The sequence below is a fragment of the Eschrichtius robustus genome, chromosome 1, assembly GCF_028021215.1.
Source record: "Eschrichtius robustus isolate mEscRob2 chromosome 1, mEscRob2.pri, whole genome shotgun sequence".
Lineage (NCBI taxonomy): Eukaryota > Metazoa > Chordata > Mammalia > Artiodactyla > Eschrichtiidae > Eschrichtius > Eschrichtius robustus.
The window spans coordinates 36164803-36183995 of record NC_090824.1 but is presented as its reverse complement, the minus strand read 5'-3'; the positions used below and the strand labels follow the sequence as shown (position 1 = coordinate 36183995).

Below are 19193 nucleotides of genomic sequence, written 5' to 3'. Positions count from 1 at the left end.
GTGGAGGAAAATAATGTTATGTTTCCATAATAGTACACTTATCTATTCCAAAGACTGAAATATTGTTTGGAGACATCGTTTATTCAGAATTTTAGTAAAAATTTACAAATATTTTAATAAATTTTTAAATGTTTTTAAAACAAACCTTTGAACATAAGAACTTAATTTTTGCCTGAGCCCAGTTTCCCACCTTATAAATGTGTAATAAGCAAAAACAGAACCAGTCATCAGCAAAAACAGAAAAAAATATGTTTTCAGAATATGGTATCCACTCTATATCAGGAATATAAATAAGATAATCATTTTTCTGAAAAGTTGGAGGAGGAGAGGAGAAAAGAGAACAACCTAAACTCATTGAGAATTACTTGTGTTTTTCTCCTCCTTTCCCCACATACTTTTAAGTGGTTCAACTCTGCCTTTTCTTGAAGCGTTTCTTAAAAATCGAAGGTATATTTGAAAGGAGACAAAAGTACTCTTTGGGAAATGTATTTTCAAAAAATTAATTTTATTTATTTTAATATATTCTTAGTTTGATATGAGTATTTTCTGAGATGTTCTAAATTTCTACTCACGCTAGGAAATGGCTGGTATAGGGTTATAAGCAAGCTATTCAAGTTTGGGCGTGTGTCATATAAAGGCCTTACCACTGTGTTACAGGAAGCATCTGCTTAGAAGAATTTGAGACTACATTCCTGGGCCAGACATCCAGAGATACTCTGTGCTTTGCAAGGTTTTGTTGTAAGGGTTCTGCTTCACGTTTTGAACTAGTAATTGCAGTGTTATCATTTTATCCTTTGAACCTTGCAAATCTAAAAGATTTGCAGTAGTGTGAACTGGCAGACCATCCAGGTATTTCCATTTCTTAATCAAGTCATTCACTGCTTTCTTAATTTGTAAGAAGAGCTTTCCAATAATAGTTGTTTGTTTGTTTGTTTGTTTTTCTGTTTTTTGTGGGGTTTTTTGCTGCCTCGGGTCTTAGTTGCAGCAGGCAGGCTCTTTGTTGTGGCGCAAGGGCTCCAGAGCACATGGGCTCTGTAGTCTGCGGCAGGCGGGCTCTCTAGTTGAGGTGCGAGGGCTCAGCAGTTGCGGCGTGCGGGCCCAGCTGCCCCGCGGCATGTGGGATCTTAGTTCCCCTACCAGGGATCAAACCCGCATCCCCCACACTGCAAGGCAGACTCCCAACCACTGGACTACCGGGAAGCCCTGCAATAATAGTTTATTTTAAGGGGTCTACTTGGTCCATAAGCTCTGCAGAAATTCAGTAATCTGCTGTAAATCCAATGCCCAGAAGATATTCTCACCAGACTCTTGCCCTTTTGAGAATATGAAGAAAATTAGCTCTTACTATTGAGAAATGTTGTTAAAATGTAGAAATTTCTCCAAAACCCAATAAGTGTTAAAAGTAGAATAGCTTGATAATATTTCAACCCAGAAAACCTAGAAAAATATGCTTAAATTTCCTGCTACAACCTGTATCTTGGGCATTTTCTTCCTTTAAAGGTATTCATTTCTTAATGCAAAGCATGAGCTTAAAAAAAAGTGTGTCAATTAGATTTTTGACAAAGTAATTGGATTTTCCATTTACTCATATTTCAGTTTTACGAATGCTTTATTTTTCACTTCTCTCTGATCTTTAGCTGACTACTTGACAAGAGCTTTGTTTTTTTCCCTTGTCTTTCCCACCTCATTCTTCTTTTCCCCCTTGGCTATGGTAGCCAGTGGTTTGTTTGTTAGTTCATTTATTCAAAAGTGTTTATGAAGCAACTACTGTGTGTCAGAGAATGTGTTAGGTGCTAGATACAGAACAGTGCCCTCACAGATTTAACGTAGCAGAGAGGAGAGACAAGCACTTGCATCAAATAAGTGGTTATAAAAACAACCTAAATCACCATCAGTAGGGGAAGGGTTGAATAGATTATGATGTCTCCATGAAGTGAATATTTTGTAGCTATTAATAAATAGGTATATATATTACATTTCTAGAAAAGTGCATAAGACACTGTCAACAGTGTTTGCCTATATTGAGGGTCCATGGGGACTGGACTTATTCATTGTATACAATGTTGTACCTTAAGAAAGAAATAAACCTCTAGGGACTTCCCTGGTGGTCCAGCAGTTAAGACTCCACGCTCCCAGTGCAGGGGGCCTGGGTTTGATACCTGGTCGGGGAACTAAGATCCCATATACCACAACTACTAAGCCCATGCGCCACAACTACTGAGCCCACACCCCACAACTACTGAGCCCGCATGCCACAACAAAGAGCCCACACGCCACAACAAGAGCCCGCATGCCGCAGCGAAGACCCAGCACAGCCACAATAAATAAATAAATAATAAAAAATTAAAACAAAAAAACAAGAACCTCTGTATAAAAAAAAAAAAAAACCTCTATTCATGTATTTTCAGTGAAACTCTAAGTAAATAAAATTTAAAGAAAATCAGCAGTGCACTGAATATGCAAATAAATAAGCAATTACATTAACAGGGGTGCTGTTGTCACATCTGAAGTGAGCAAGGACAACTGTCACTCTAGATTGTTCTGTTTTTGGCTGCTGGATGATGAAAGAATGGTCTGGTTTGCACTTTCTATTTCACTTGTCAAAATAAACACGGTCACAGGTTTCCTTGGAGAATTGAGCCTGAGACCTATTTTGTGTTGATATCATAGTACCTTAGAGCTGAATTTCAATACAGATTTTCCCATGTGATTATTCTGTTAAAACTGATGTTGTTGCTTGACCCTTCTACTCCTTCTTGGGTTCCATTTCGAATTTTTACACACTAGCTAAAATGAATAAGTATAACCACAAGAAGCAGTTCATTTGCATAAAATGATATTTTCTCTTGATAGGTCTCTTCCATCTGTCTAATTTGACAAAGCTCTTGGCAAAGCTTGGCACTTGAATAAATGTAATTACTTTTTGTGCTTTTGCTGGGAATATTTTAGTTCCGTGAGTGGCCACTTAAAATTCTAACTGAAAAAAAAACAAAGAATGAGCATCTCTGAGTTACTGAGTGTAATGCCAATTTTCAGCCAGTTTAGTTCATATTTATAAATGGTCCAAATTTATGGTAGTCTTAGTAGTTTATTGGCAGGATGCCAATAATATACAGTCTCTTTATAGATTGCTTTTTAAAAAAATTGTTTTTATTGGGTGAAATGATCTTAGCTGTTCTAGTCCTCTATAGTAATGACTAAAAGTTTAGGTAGATGATGAACAGCCATGTTGATTAATCTCTTCTAAATAAAAGATATTTTACTTGATATTTTTATAGCAATATTCTTTTTTTACTTTTAAAAAATTTAATTATATATATAATTTAGTATAGTTGATTTACAAAATTGTGTTAGTTTCAAGTATACAGCAAAGAGATTCAGTTTTATACATGTGTGTATATATATACACACACACACATATTTACATGTATATATTCTTTTTCAGATTCTTTTACATTATATGTTACTACAAGATATTGAATACAGTTCCTTGTGCTATACAGTAGGTCCTTGTTGTTTATCTATTTTATATATAGTAGTGTGTATATGTTAATCCCAACCTCCCAATTTATCTCCCCCTCCCCCTCCCCCACACCTTCCCTTTGGGAACCATAAGTTTGTTTTCTATGTCTGTGAGTCTATTTCTGTTTCGTAAATAAGTTCATTTATATACTGTTTTTAGATTCCATGTATACGTGATATCATATATTTGTCTTTTTCTGTCTGACTTACTTCACTTAATATGAGAATCTCTAGGTCCATCCATGTTGCTGCAAATGGCATTATTTCATTCTTTTTATGGATGAGTAATATTCCCTTGTGTATATGTACCACATCTTCTTTATCCATTCATCTGTCAATGGACATTTAGGTTGCTTCCATGACCTGGCTATTGTAAATAGTGCTGCAGTGAACATTGGGGTGCACGTGTCTTTTTGAATTACGGTTTTCTCTGGGTATATGCCCAGTAGTGGGATTGCTGGGTCATATGGTAATTCTATTTTTAGTTTTTTAGGAACCTCCATACTATTCTCCATAGTGGCTGTATCAATTTACATTCCCACTGACAGTGCAAGAGGATTCCCTTTTCTTCACACCCTCCAGCATTTATTATTTGTAGACATTTGGATGATGGCCATTCTGACCTGTGTGAGGTGATACCTCATTGTAGTTTTGACTTGCACTTCTCTAATAATTAGTTGTGATGAGTATCTTTTCACTTGCCTGTTGGCCATCTGCAAGCCAACGAGAGGGGCCTCAGAAGAAACCAGACCTGTCAACACCTTGACTTTGGATTTTTAGCCTTCATAACTATGGAAATATAATTTTATTTTGTTTAAGCTACCTGCTTACGGTATTTTGTTATGGCAACCCTAACAAACTAATACAGCATATGAGAGTTCCAATTTCTCTATATCTTCACCAACATTCAATGTCTTTTTTTTTTTATATTTGTTTATTTAATTTATTTATCTATTTATTTTTTAATTTTTACTTTTGGCTGCATCAGGTCTTAGTTGCGGCATGTGGGGTCTTTGTTGAGGTGTGTGGGATCTTTTTGTTGGCGCACGGGCTCTTCGTTGTGGCCCAGACTTCTTGCTAGTTGTGGCGTGTGGGTTTTTTTCTCTCTAGTTGTGGCACATGGGCTCCAGGGTGTGTGGGCTCTGTAGTTTGCGGCACGCGGGCTCTCTCGTTGAGGCGCATGAGCTCAGTAGTTGTGGCATGCAGGCTTAGTTGCCCCACAGCATGTGGGATCTTAGTTTCCTGAACAGGGATTGAACCCATGTCGCCCGCATTGGAAGGCAGATTCTTTAACACTGGACCACCAGGGAAGTCCTCTATGTCTTACTTTTAATTATTATCATTCTAATAGCTAAGAAATGGTATCTATCTCTGGTTTTTTGGTTTTTTTTTTTTTTTATTCCTTTATTTTTATTATTTATTTATTTTTAGCTGTGTTGGGTCTTCGTTTCTGTGGGAGGGCTTTCTCTAGTTGAGGCAAGTGGGGGCCACTCTTCATCGCGGTGCGCAGGCCTCTTACTATCGCGGCCTCTCTTGTTGCGGAGCACAGGCTCCAGACGCGCAGGCTCAGTAATTGTGGCTCACGGGCTTAGTTGCTCCGCGGCATGTGGGATCTTCCCAGACCAGGGCTCGAACCCATGTCCCCTGCATTGGCAGGCAGATTCTCAACCACTGCGCCACCAGGGAAGCCCCTATCTCTGTTTTAATTTGAATATCCTGGCAACTAAAATTTTAAAGTTGATCACTTCTCAGGATTATTAATCATTAAAGTTCTCATCTGTGAACTGCTAGTTCATATATTTTGTACATTTTTCTGTTAGATTGTCTTTTTCTTATAGATTTGAAGGAGTTCTTTATGTAATCTAGGTAATAATTTAGATACTTTCCATTATCCTCTCTCCATTGTTTTTTAAAAGCCCTCTCCTTTTATAGTTTGGGCTTTTAAAATCTTGTTTAAGAAATTCACCTCTTTTCCAAGGTCATGAAGAATACAAAATTTCTTCTAAAATTTAAATTTTGATTGTCTGATTATTTAATTTTCACATTTGCCAAGAAGGAAGCCAGGTGTCTAAGCAAGCACTTATTGACTACTTTATCTTTCCCTAATAATTTAGAATGATACCTCCATCATATATTTTGGGATCTGTTTCTGGGTGCTGTATTCTTTGGTTCCATTAATTTATCTGACCTTATGCCAGTACCACATTAATGTTATGTTTAGTTATCTGATTGGGCAAATCCTCCCTCCTGCTTATTATTTTGCAAATTTTCTAGTCTATTTGAGGATTTTGGTCTTTCATTTGAATCTTAGGATCACCTTGTCATTCAATTAAAAAATCCTTTTGTAAGAATTATATCCAGTCAATTTGGGGAATGGTTAATTCTTCAGAAAATGTATGATTTTTCTCATACAAATCTTATTATTTGTTTAGATTTATTCCTTAGTACTTTATCATTTTGTTATTGCTATTTTAAATGTGATTTTTAAAAAAGGTGCGTTTTGTGGTTCTTGTTGTTTAGGAACGTTAAACTAATTTTTATATATCTTAATACTGTATCTAGAAATTTCCCTGAACTCTTAATGCAATTAGTTTGTGGATTATATTGGATTTTCTACAGTAAAGACCATATCATATGTGAATAACAATAGTTGTTTCTTCCTTTCCTTTGTTTGTAAGTCTTACTTTCTCTTACTGCCTTGGCTAAGACTTCCAGCACAGTGGTGAACAGAGCAGTGATGGCAGACATTTCTTCTGTCGTTCTTAACTTTAAAAGGAATACTTCTAATTATTTGATCCATGGAATGTGATTTTCACTAGGGATTTTTTGCTATATACTCCTTATCAACTAGGTATTCTTGGGATAAAGTCTAGTCATCATGTATTTTTTAAAGCATTGCTATCTTTATTAATATATCACTTAGGATTTTAAAAATAAGTTTTTAATTGAATTGGCCTTTAATTTTCCTTTTCTTGACCTTTACACTATTTTTCTATCAGTCTTATACTAATTTCAGGAATGGAATTTTGGAACTTCATCTCTTTATATTCCCTAGGAAAAAATTCAGATAGCTGTCTTATGAGCATTTGTGAAACTCATGTATAAAAACGCCTGATCCTAGAGTTTTTTAAATTAAATAGGTTTTTGATTACTGATTCAATTTCTGTTTCTTCTTGAATCTATTTTGGTAATTCAATTGCCTCTGGAAGTTATTTATTTTTTCCATATTTTAAAATTAAGTGCCTGAAAGTATTCATAGTATTTTGTGATGAGTTTTAAAATTCTTTACCTGTGCTTTTGATTCTCTTCTGATTCCTAATATTGTTTATTTGTGCCTAGGTTCTTTTTCTTAAATTAATATCTTTACTGTTCCAACATTCATGGCAAAATCATTGAAAGTATTGATATTTAAGAAAGGCAACCTGTTTTAAATGAATTATTAAATATATTTCTGATGACAAAAGTTTAATTTCTCTGAGAGAGCTGTATAATCACTACACTTAGGCTACAAATTCACTGTTTTTTCATATTCTGGCTGCAAAGCAGGAATTTACTGGTTTTCATATTTTTGGACAGATCTGCTGAATTCCCTGAAGAGTGGGGCTTAATGTTTGTGTATTAGAAGGGCAACTTCATATTTGAATGAAGATTTTCTTGAAATGTCTTATTCAGGAGAATTTGATAATTTTTAAAATGTACATCAGGTCAGAAAAACTGAACATGTAGTCATTTTTAATAGGGAATGAGGATTATCTACAAGAAACCCTGTTTCATATTCCATGACATTAAATATAAGCAATGAACCAGGCCAGCCACACAGTATATACTTTTCTTGCATTTCCCTGATGACTAATGATGTTTAACATCTTTTAATGTGCTTATTTGCTATTCTTTTTTTTTTTTTTTTTGTATGTGGAGTATCTATTCAAATCTCTTTGTCCATTTTTGTTTTTAGTTTTGTTTTTGTTTTGCTTGGGTTGTGTTCTGATGATTGGATCCTTTATATAGTTTAGACACAAATCCTTTAACAGATATAGGATTTGCAGATATTTTCTTCTAGTCTTTGTCATGTCTTTCCATTGTCTTAAGAGTGTCTTTCTTTTATGTATCATGCTTTTGGTGTCATATGTAAGAAAACTTTGCCTAACTGATGATCATAAAGGTATATTTCTTGTTTTCTTCCAGAAGTTTTATTGTTGTAAAAGCTATCCTTTCTCCACTGAATTACCTTTGTGACTTTGTAAAAATCAGTTTTACATATATGTATGGTTCCTATTCCTGGACTCTATTTTGTTTCATTGATCTCTTTGTTTATCTTTATGCCAGTAGCTCACTGTCTTGATTATTGTAACTTTACTGTAGGTCTTGATATCAGATGATGTTAGTCTTTCAGTTTTCTTAGTCTTTTTCAGATTTGTTTTGACTGCTTTAGGTGTTTGCATTTCCATATGAATTTTTGAATTGGCCTGTCGATTTCTAAGCAAAGTTTATAATTTTCAGTTTGCAGGTTTTATACTCTTTTACTGAGTCATATTTAATTTTTCATGGTTTTTATGCTATGGTTAGGTAATAATGTGTTTTGACATGTCAGTTTCCCTTTGTTTTTTCCTAGAATGTAGAAATACATTGAATTTTGTATGTTGATTTTGTATTCTGCAGGCTTTTAAAACTCCATCAGATTTTCTACTTGGGGACTTACGAGCTTCATGAATTTAGATGTTCAGATCACTCACCAGAGTTGGGAATTATTTTTAAAATAAGCCTTCTGCCCCTTTCTCCTTTTCTTTTCCTTCTAGGGCTTCAGTAATCATAGAATGTTTTGCTTGTGGAATTTCATAAATTCCCTTAGTCTTTCTTCACTCTTTTTCTTTCTGTTTTCTTTTTGCTCCTCTGACTGGATAATTTCAAATGAGCTGTATTCAGGTTCACTAATTCTTTCTTCTCCTTGGTCAGGTCTGCTATTGAAGCTTTTTGTTGAATTCTTTAGTTTAGTCATTGTATTTTTCAGGTCTAGGATTCCTGTTGTTTCTGTTTCTGTTTTGTTATGGTTTCTGTTTGTTTGTTGAATTTACAGTTTTGTTACATGCACTGTTTTCCTAATTTTTATTGGCTGTGTATCTATGTTTTGTCATAGTTCTCTGAATTTCTTTAAGAGGGCCATTCTAAATTCTTCGTTAAACAGTTGATAGATCTCCATTTCCTTAGGTATAGTTATTGTAGCTTTATTAGTTTCCTTTGATCGTGTTATGTTTACCTGATTCCTCATGATCCTTCTATCCTTGTGTGGATATCTGCTCCTTTGAGAAAGTGATCGCTTTTACAGCCTTTACAGATTTGCTTCAGCAGGGAAAGGCCTTTACCAGTCAGCTCAGCTTGGGGTTCTGGATGGGCAGCTGGTAGCAGCCTTGGACAAGGCATGCTTACTCTCAGGGTCTCTATTTGGATGGGACTACTGCACGTGCTCTGAGGTTGGGGAGCCAGAGGGCTGTCATTTTTCTGAATTTGGGTAGGCCTCATGGCTGGGCTTCACATTCAAACAGAACTGCTGGCTGGGATCTGTGTTCAGGCAGGGGTATTTGCTGGGCTCTGCAGTCACCTGCTCAGGCAGGGTTTCAGGCCATGTTCTCTGGCCTGGTGTTCAGGGAGTGCTGCTGGTTGCATTCCGGGAATGGGCAGGGCCGCACGCTGGGCTCCACATTCATCCATGGTTGGGTAGAGCCTCAAGCTGTGCCCCGCTGGTTTGATGTTGCCATTGGCTGGACTCTACATTCAGTCAAAGCCATACACAGGACTTTGTGATCAGATGGGAACTCAGGCCATACTCCTTGATCAGACTGGGACCACAGGCTCTGCCCCAGAATTGGGTGGGCCTGCAGGCTGGGTTTTGCAATTGAGAAAGCAACTGGCTGTGCTCCACTCTTTGACAAAGTCTCTTGCTGGGCTTCTTGGCCAGGTAGGGCTGCCAGCTATATCTCACTGTTGGGTGGGGCTAGAGGCTATGCTCCATGGTTTCTGGGCTTACTGGTTGGGTGGAGCCACAGGCTATGCTTTGTGATTAGGTGAGGTGGCTGGCTGGGCATTCAACCTGGGTGAGTCTGCAGGCTATGCTTAGCAACTGGGTGGGCTGTAGGCTATGCTGTGCTGCTGTACAGCACTGTAGGCTGGGCTCCACATAGTCAGTACCAGAGGCCAGGCTTCAAAGTTGCTGACGGTCACTGTTTGGGCTTCCTCAGTCAGACAGAACCAGTGGTCATGCTCTGCAGTTGGGCAAGGCTGCTGGCTTGGCTCTCTGCCTGAACAGGCTTGTAGAATGGACTCTAGAGCTGACCAGGGTCTCTGGCTGAGCAACCTGGTGAGGCTGGAGACTATGTTCAACAGTATGCTTCTGGCTCGGCTCCCTGTTTGAGCAAGCCTGTAGAATGGGCTCTGTGTCTGCCTTAAATCCCTGGCCAGACTTCCTGGTCAGGTTGGCTGTAGGCTAGGCTTGGCAGTTGGGTGGGGCTACCGACTGGCTTTCCTCCTAAGAAGGCTGTAGGATGTACTGCATGGCTGCCTGCAACTGCCTGGCATCTTTGGCCGGTCTTCACTGTTGGGTGGGGTTGGAGGCTATGCTCAGCAGTTGGGTGTGACCAGTGACTTGCTTCCTTGCTTGGGTGGACTGTAGGATGTGCTGGGTGACTGCCTAGCATCTCAGGCCAGGCTTCCCACTCAAGTGGGGTTGGAGGCTATGCCCAGCAGTTGGGTGGGGCCGCTGACTTGCTTCCCTGTATAGGGAGAGCACTAGAATTTGGTCCTCCACCAAGATAGCACTCTGGCTGGGGACCCAATAAGGCAGAAATGCCAACCAGGTTCCCTGACCAGCTGGGGTCACGGGCTCAGCTCTGCAAATGGTCAGAGTCGCTGGTTGGGATCTCCGCTCAGGCCCGACCACTAGCAGGAATGAAGTCTGCCAGGATTCGCACACTCATTGCTGTGAGCCCCTTTCCCCTTCTCTATCTCTAACTGATTCCCGTGATAATCCCTGTGAGGCAGTGCTTAAGTGGGCCTCCTGTTGCCAAAAGCTCAGCTTCTCTGTACACTGGTGCCAAATCGAATCTCGGAGACAGAGTTTTGGATGAAGTAGAAAAGGATAGCTTTATCACTTTGCCAGGCACAGGGGGACACAGCAGGTTCCTGCTTTAAAAAACTATGTGGCCCAACTTGAAGAGGATACTGAGAAGTTATATAGTAATGGTTTAAAGAGGGCATGATCAGCGCGTGGACATTCTTCTGATGGGTTGGTGGTGAGGTAAGTAGGAGTCAGCATCATCAACCTTCAGGTTCCAGCTGGTCTAGGGTCTGCATGCTTGTGGACAGCATACCATTGTTAATCTTAACTTCTCCCACCTGGAGGGGGTTTCAGTATCTGCAAAACAGCTCAAAGACATTGTTTTGTGTATCCCTTGATAGGGAACCAGGACCTTGCCCCCAAGGTTGCACTGTTGTTTCTCTTGGCTGTCTGTTTATCCCTGGTCTTGTATCCCCTCCCATCCCTAGTTAACAACTGCCTGAATCTGCCTGTTGGAACTCAAGGAATGTCATGAAGGCTGATGAAGGCTATTGATTGTCATCAAAGAAATGGGGGGCACAGAAAAGCTTTGTGTCCAGGAGCTCCACAGGACCCCGCTCGGTATCACTCCCAGGAAGTATCTGGAATGCTGGGGAAGCTTCATGTCCTCTTGCGCTCCCCTTTTCCCACAGGAGAAACTTTAGGCCCAGGGGATCCCCTCAGTGCAGCACTGAACTGACCTTGGTGGGGGGGCTGTGGTCAAAGTGAAAACACTCCTCTTACCCTTCTCATGCTGTTTTTCTCAGATTTTGTGGTCAAAAGAGATGCTTCAGACTCACCCCTTTGTTCTGGGATCTTCAGAAAGGTATCTTGTCTATGGATAGTTGCTAGTTTCCCTTTCCCTGAGGGGGACTGAAGTCAGGAACCACATATTTTGCCATCCATCTTTCTCCTGATTCCAGTTTTATTAAACCATTGTTTCATACGCTTTATCTGGGTTTTCAGTTGTTTCAGGCCTAATGGTAAATCTGATCTCTGTTACTTCGTCTCGGCCAGAAGACATTCTATATATCTTTTTGCACAGTGAATATAATAAAACATTCAATTACCTAAATATTCAGATAAAGAGACTGTTCTTGCAGATTGACTTTTTTCTTTATGGGGTTTGGAAAGAATAGTCCTTTCCAATAGTCCTTATTCTGTACATTTTTTGCATTGACTTCTCTATTACTTTTCTTTACCTATAGTTTATCCACAGTTGGATTAGATTATTGCATCACTAATAATCTAATGAATTATTAGAAATCACTAATTCATTTCTATTTTATTAGAATTAGATTGGCTTTAGTACTTAATGGAACTCTGCCAAAAAGACCTTATGCTATTTCTTCATGCCTGTTTTCCCCTAACTTTATTCCATCAATGTAAGAAGAAATGAGATAAAAAGGAGGACCTAGACATATCTTTCTATTGTCTGAAATTTTGTATCACTAACGTATATTCCGGAAAAGGAAATGCTTATCCTATGGTATCTTGCTGCTAAAATATTGAATAAATTACAAGGCGTGGTACTTTTATTTTGTTTGAAATTATTTCCTAAAACCCAGCCATCTAATTCAGAAAGTAAGAACCAAGTTCTACAAACTATATACGAGGAAATGCCTCATTTATGAATGTATACATATTTGTGCTCATAAATTGGGTAATTATGCACCTAACAGCTCTCTTCATTTTATCATTTTTCTGTTGTTTGTATACAAATGAAGGCTTTTTTACTTCAAATTATGTAGCCTGGAAAACTCATGCTTAGAGGATGGCTATCTTTCCTGCTTCCGTTCAGTGTTAGTGCATACAAGTTCATGTGAAATTATAGAATACCTTATTTACTCTGATATAACTGTAACAGGAGCTTCTTTACTAAACATGCATTCTGAAGTCGTCAAGTAATTAACAGTTAATTTGGCTTCATCTGTTATATAAAAATGCTGGAAAAGGTATTAAAAATTTCATATGTCTTCTTTTTGAATTTAATTTTATTTTTTTATACAGCAGGTTCTTATTAGTTGTCTGTTTTATACATATTAGTGTATATATGTCAATCCCAATCTCCCAGTTCATCCCACCACCACCACTACCACATCCCCCCACCCCCACCCCCACTTTCCCCCCTTGGGGTCCATACGTTTGTTCTCTACATCTGTGTCTCTATTTCTGCCTTGCAAACTGGTTCACCTGTACCATTTTTCGAGATTCCACATATATGTGTTAATATATGATATTTGTTTTTCTCTTTCTGACTTACTCTGTATGACAGTCTCTAGGTCCATCCATGTCTCTACAAATGACCGAATTTCGTTCCTTGTTATAGCTGAGTAATATTCCATTGTATATATGTACCACGACTTCTTTATCCATTCGTCTGTCGATGGGCATTTAGGTTGCTTCCGTGACCTGGCTATTGTAAATAGTGCTGCATTGAACATTGGGGTCCATGTGTCTTTTTGAATTTATGGTTTTATCTGGGTATATGCCCAGTAGTGGGACTGCTGGGTCATATGGAAATTCTATTTTTAGTTTTTTGCGGAACGTCCATACTGTTCTACGTAGTGGCCGTATCAACTTGCATGCCAACGAACGGTGCAAGAAGGTTCCCTCTTCTCCAGCCTCTCCAGCATTTGTTGTTTGTAGATTTTCTGATGATGCTCATTCTAACCAGTGTGAGGTGATACCTCATTGTAGTTTTGATTTGCATTTCTCTAATAATTGGTGATGTTGAGCAGCTTTTCATGTGCCTCTTGGCCATCTGTGTGTCTTCTTTGGAGAAATGTCTATTTAGGTCTCCTGCCCATTTTTTGATTGGGTTGTTTCTTTTTTGATATTAAGCTGCATGAGCTGCTTGTATATTTTGGAGATTAATCCTTTGTCCGTGGATTCATTTGCATATATTATCTCCCATTCTGAGGGTTGTCTTTTTGTCTTGTTTATAGTTTCCTTTGCTGTGCAAAAGCTTTGAAGTTTCATTAGGTCCCATTTGTTTATTTTTGTTTTTATTTCCGTTACTCTAGGAGGTGGGTCAAAAAAGATCTTGCTGTGATTTATGTCAAAGAATGTTCTTCCTATGTTTTGCTCTAAGAGTTTTAGAGTATCTGGTCTTACATTTAGGTCTTTAATCCATTTTGAGTTTATTTTTGTGTATGGTGTTAGGGAGTGTTCTAATTTAATTCTTTTACAGGTAGCTGTCCAGTTTTCCCAGGACCACTTATTGAGGAGACTGTCTTTTCTCCATTGTATATCCTTGCCTCCTTTGTCATAGATTAGTTGACCGTAGGTGCCTGGGTTTATCTCTGGGCTTTCTATCCTGTGCCATTGATCTATATTTCTGTCTTTGTGCCAGTACCATATTGTCTTGATTACTGTGGCTTTGTAGGATAGTCTGAAGTCAGGGAGTCTCATTCCTCCAGCTCCGTTTTTTTCCCTCAAGATTGCTTTGGCTATTCAGGGTCTTTTGTGTCTCCATACAAATATTAAGTTTTTTTTTTCTAATTCTGTAAAAAATGCCATTGATAATTTGATAGGGATGGCATTGAATCTATAGATTGCTTTGGGTAGTATAGTCATTTTCACAATATTGATTCTTCCAATCCAAGAATATGGTATGTATCTCCATCTGTTTGTGTCATCTTTAATTTCTTTCATCAGTATCTTATAGTTTTCTGAGTACAGGTCTTTTACCTCCTTAGGTAGGTTTACTCCTGGGTATTTTATTCTTTTTGTTGCAGTGGTGAATGGGATTGTTTCCTTAATTTCTCTTCCTGATCTTTTGTTCTTAGTGTATAGGAATGCAAGAGATTTCTATGCATTAATTTTGTATCCTGTAACTTTACCAAATTCATTGATGAGCTCTAGTAGTTTTCTGGTGGTATCTTTAGGATTATCTATGTATAAGTATCATGTCATCTGCAAACAGTGACAGTTTTACTTCTTTTCCAATTTGTATTCCTTTTATTTCTTTTTCTTCTCTGACTGCTGTGGCTGGGACTTCCAAAACTATGTTGAATAATAGTGGCGAGAGTGGACACCCTTGTCTTGTTCTTGATCTTAGAGGAAATGCTTTCAGTTTTTCACCATTGAGAATGGTGTTTGCTGTGGGTTTGTCGTATATGGCCTTTATGATGTTGAGGTAGGTTCCCTCTGTGCCCACTTCCTGGAGGGTTTTTATCATAAATGTGTGTGGAATTTTATCAAAAGCTTTTTCTGCATCTATTCAGATGATCATATTGTTTTCATTTTTTAATTTGTTAACATGGTGTATCACATTGATTGATTTGCGTATATTGAGGAATCCTTGCATCCCTCGGATAAATCTCACTTGATCATGGTGTATGACCCTTTTAATGTGTTGTTGGATTCTGTTTGCTAGTATTTTGTTGAGGATTTTGCGTCTGTATTCATCAGCAATATTGTTCTCTAAATTTCTTTTTTGTAGTATCCCTGTCTGGTTTTGGTATCAGGGTGATGGTGGCCTCGTAGAATGGGTTTGGGAGTGTTCCTTCCTCTGCAATATTTTGGAAGAGTTTGAGAAGGATGGGTGTTAGCTCTTCTCTAAATGTTTGATAGTATTCACCTGTGAAGCCATCTGGTCCTGGACTTTTGTTTGTTGGAAGATTTTTAATCACAGTTTCAATTTCATTACTTGTGATTGGTCTGTTCATATTTTCTATTTCTTCCTGGTTCAGTTTTGGAAAGTTATACCTTTCTAAGAATTTGTCCATTTCTTAAGGCTTTCCATTTTCATGACTACCATTTTCAAGGTTGTCTTTGGCATAGAGTTGCTTGTAGTAGTCTCTTATGATCTTTTGTTTTTCTGCAGTGTCTGTTGTAACGTCTCCATTTTCATTTCTAATTTTATTGATTTGAGTCCTCTCCCTCTTTTTCTTGATGAGTCTGACTAACGGTTTATCAATTTTGTTTATCTTCTTAAAAAACCAGCTTTTAGTGTTATTGATCTTTGCTATTTTTTTCTTCATTTATATTTCATTTATTTCTCCTCTGATCTTTATGATTTCTTTCCTTCTACTAACTTCGGGTTTTGTTTGTTCTTCTTTCTCTAGCTCCTTTAGGTGTAAGATTAGATTGTTTATTAGAGATTTTTATTGTTTCTTGAGGTAGCATTGTATTGCTATAAACTTCCCTCTTAGAACTGCTTTTGCTTCATCCCACAGGTTTTGGATTGTCGTGTTTTTGTTGTCATTTGTCTCTAGGTATTTTTTGATTTTCTCTTTGATTCCTTCCGTGATCTCTTGGTTATTTAGTAACGTATTCTTTAGCCTCCACGTGTTTTTGTTTTTTATGTTTTTTCCCCTGTAACTGATTCTAATCTCATAACGTTGTGGTCAGAAAAGATGCTTGATGTGATTTCAGTTTTCTTAACTCTACTGAGGCTTGAATTGTGACCCAAGATATGATCTATCCTGAAGAGTGTTCCATGTGCATTTGAGAAGAAAGTGTAATCTGCTGTTTTCGGATAGAATGTCCTGTAAATATCAATGAAATGTATTTGGTCTGTTGTGTCATTTAAAGCTTGTGCTTCCTTATTAATTTTCTGTCTGGTTGATCTTCCATTGGTGTAAGTGAGGTGTTAAAGTCCCCCACTATTACGATGTTACTGTCTATTTCCTCTTTTATAGCTGTTAGCATTTGCCTTATGTATTGAGGTGCTCCTATGTTGGGTGCATATATATTTATAATTGTTATATCTTCTTCTTGGATTGATTCCCTTGATCATTATGTAGTGTCCTTCCTTGTCTCTTCTAACATTCTTTATTTAAAGTCTGTTTTATCTGATATGAGTATTGCCACTCCAGCTTTCTTTTGATTTCCATTTGCATGGAATATCTTGTTCCATCCCCTCACTTTCGGTCTGTATGTGTCCCTAGGTCTGAAGTGGGTCTCTTGTAGACAGCATATATACGGGTCTTGTTTTTGTATCCATTCAGCAAACCTCTGTCTTTTGGTTAGAGCATTGAATCCATTCACATTTAAGGTAATTATCGATATATATGTTCCTATTACCATTTTCTTAATTGTTTTGGATTTCTTTTTGTAGGTCCTTTTCTTCTCTTGTGTTTCCCACTTAGAGAAGTTCCTTTAGCATTTGCTGCAGAGCTGGTTTGATGGTGCTGAATTCTCTTAGCTTTTGCTTGTCTGTAAAGCTTTTGATTTCTCCATCGAATCTGAATGAGATCCTTGCTAGGTAGATTAATCTTGGTTGTAGATTCTTCCCTTTCATCACTTTTAATATATCGTGCCACTCCCTTCTGGCTTGTAGAGTTTCTGCTGAGAAATCAGCTCTTAACCTTATGGGAGTTCCCTTTTATGTTATTTGTCATTTTTCCCTTGTTGCTTTTAATAATATTTCTTTGTCTTTAATTTTTGTCAGTTTGATTACTATGTGTCTTGGCCTGTTTCTCCTTGGGTTTATCCTGCCTGGGACTCTCTGCACTTCCTGGACTTGGGTGGCTATTTCCTTTCCCATGTTAGGGAAGTTTTCATCTATAATCTCTTCAAATATTTTCTCGGGTCCTTTTCCTCTCTCTTCTCCTTTTGGGACCCCTATAATACAAATGTTTGTTTGTTTACTGTTGTCCCAGAGGTCTCTTAGGCTGTCTTCATTTCTTTTCATTCGTTTTTCTTTATCTTGGTCCATGGCAGTGAATTCTACCATTTTGTCTTCCAGGTCACTCATCCGTTCTTCTGCTTCAGTTATTCTGCTATTGATTCCCTCTATTGTATTTTTCATTTCAGTTATTGTATTGTTCATCTCTGTTTGTTGGTTCTTTAATTCTTCTAGGTGTTTGTTCTTTAATTCTTCTAGGTCTTCGTTAAACATTTCTTGCATCTTCTCGATCTTTGCCTCCATTCTTTTTCAGAGGTCTTGGATCTTCTTCCCTATCACTATTCTGAATTCTTTTTCTGGAAGGTTGCCTATCTCCACTTCATTTACTTGTTTTCCTGGGGTTTTATTTTGTTCCTTCATTGGGTACATATCCCTCTGCCTTTTTATTTTGTCTGTCTTTCTGGGAATGTGGTTTTCGTTCCATAGTCTGCAGGATTGTAGTTCTTCTTGCTTCTGCTGTCTGCCCTCTTCGTATTAGTTTTCTCCTCAGGTTGATAGCTAAGTTTAAGTTGTGCCAAGTATAATTTAGAAATTGTTTCCCAAAAATGAATTGTGATGGTAAGAATAGATATCCCAGGCATTTTGATATTACAGCTCATCTGTAGAATGACTGACCCCAGATACAATAGTCCTGTTAAGCTTTATTGACAGACACTGTGCTTCGTACTTTTAGAGGCAGTTTCTCATTTAAATAGATTTTGGAAGAAAAATCAGCCATTATTTAATCTTCTTAATATTTTTTCAAAAGTATATATGTATATGTATGTATGTATGTAAATATATGTATATGTATTAGTTTCCTATTGCTGCTGTAACACATACAATAAACTCTGTGGCTTAAAACAGAATAAATGGAAATTTATTCTATTACAGTTTGGGAGGGCAGACATCTGAAATTAAGTTTCACTGGGCCAAAACCAAGGTGTCAGTGAGGCCACATTCACTAGAGAAGCTCTAGGGGAGAATCTGTTTCTTTGCCTTTTCCAGCTTCTAAAGATGCCTTCCTTGCATTTTTTGCTCATGACCCCTTCCTCCATCTTCAAAACTAATTAACCACATCACCTTCTCCTCTTTTGTAATAAAATTTCCTTCTACTCCCCTCTTATAAGAACACTGTGGTTACAATTATAGCCCACCTGGGTAATCCAGGGCTGTCTCCCTATCTCAGGGTCCTTAACTTAATCACACATATAAGGTTTCTTTTGTTACCTAAGGTAGCATTACAAGTTACAGGATTAGGATGTGGATATCTTTTATGGCCATAATGGTGTACAGAATACTTCCAAAAGTCACATAAAAACAAAATATGTTAGAAACAAGTACAGTTTGGAAAGAAGCTGTACAGGTTGATAATATAAGCAAGAGATCCTGGAGTTCCTCTGCTATATTCCAACATTTTGTATTATGGACTGATATTTTTCATTCCTGACATAAACAGAACATTAATTTTCAGGTGTTTTTTCTGGTATACTTCATCTTCTATTCTTGTCTTTCCCTTCTTTATAAAACCCATGCTTAGTAATCTAAGGCCATGAGTTCATGAATCGGAACACAGATTTATATCTGATATTATAATTAATTTAGAAATAATTTGCATTTGATATTTGAACATAGACACAGGTTCAGTTATGTGCTTTCTTACTCCTTTTAAGCCTTTTTGTCACCCTCTCCTTCAACTTTGTTATTCTCAGCACTAATGAAGAATTGATCACTTTGCCACTGATGGTGTTATTCTAAGTTGTATGATGAAAGTTTTTAGGAGAGAGTTCTAAAGGTTCCTTAATTCCTAGAAGATCATACATCTCTGAGCTAGATTATTTTTTTCTGTGTTTGTTCAGTTTCATTCCAGTGTTTACATCTTACCCTATAGCTTTGGAGAGAAAATTTCATTTGGGACTTCTAATATATGATATGGTCCAGTGACTTCTAGAGTCACCAATAAATAAT

At 37.6% G+C, this 19193-nt stretch overlaps 1 protein-coding gene across 9 annotated transcripts in view; it reads left to right on the top strand.

Annotated features, from left to right (window-relative positions):
• The window catches only part of FUT8 (fucosyltransferase 8), a 318121-nt gene that overhangs the window by 185708 nt on the left and 113220 nt on the right, over positions 1 to 19193 (top strand). The gene's annotated exons all lie outside the window — the stretch shown is intronic.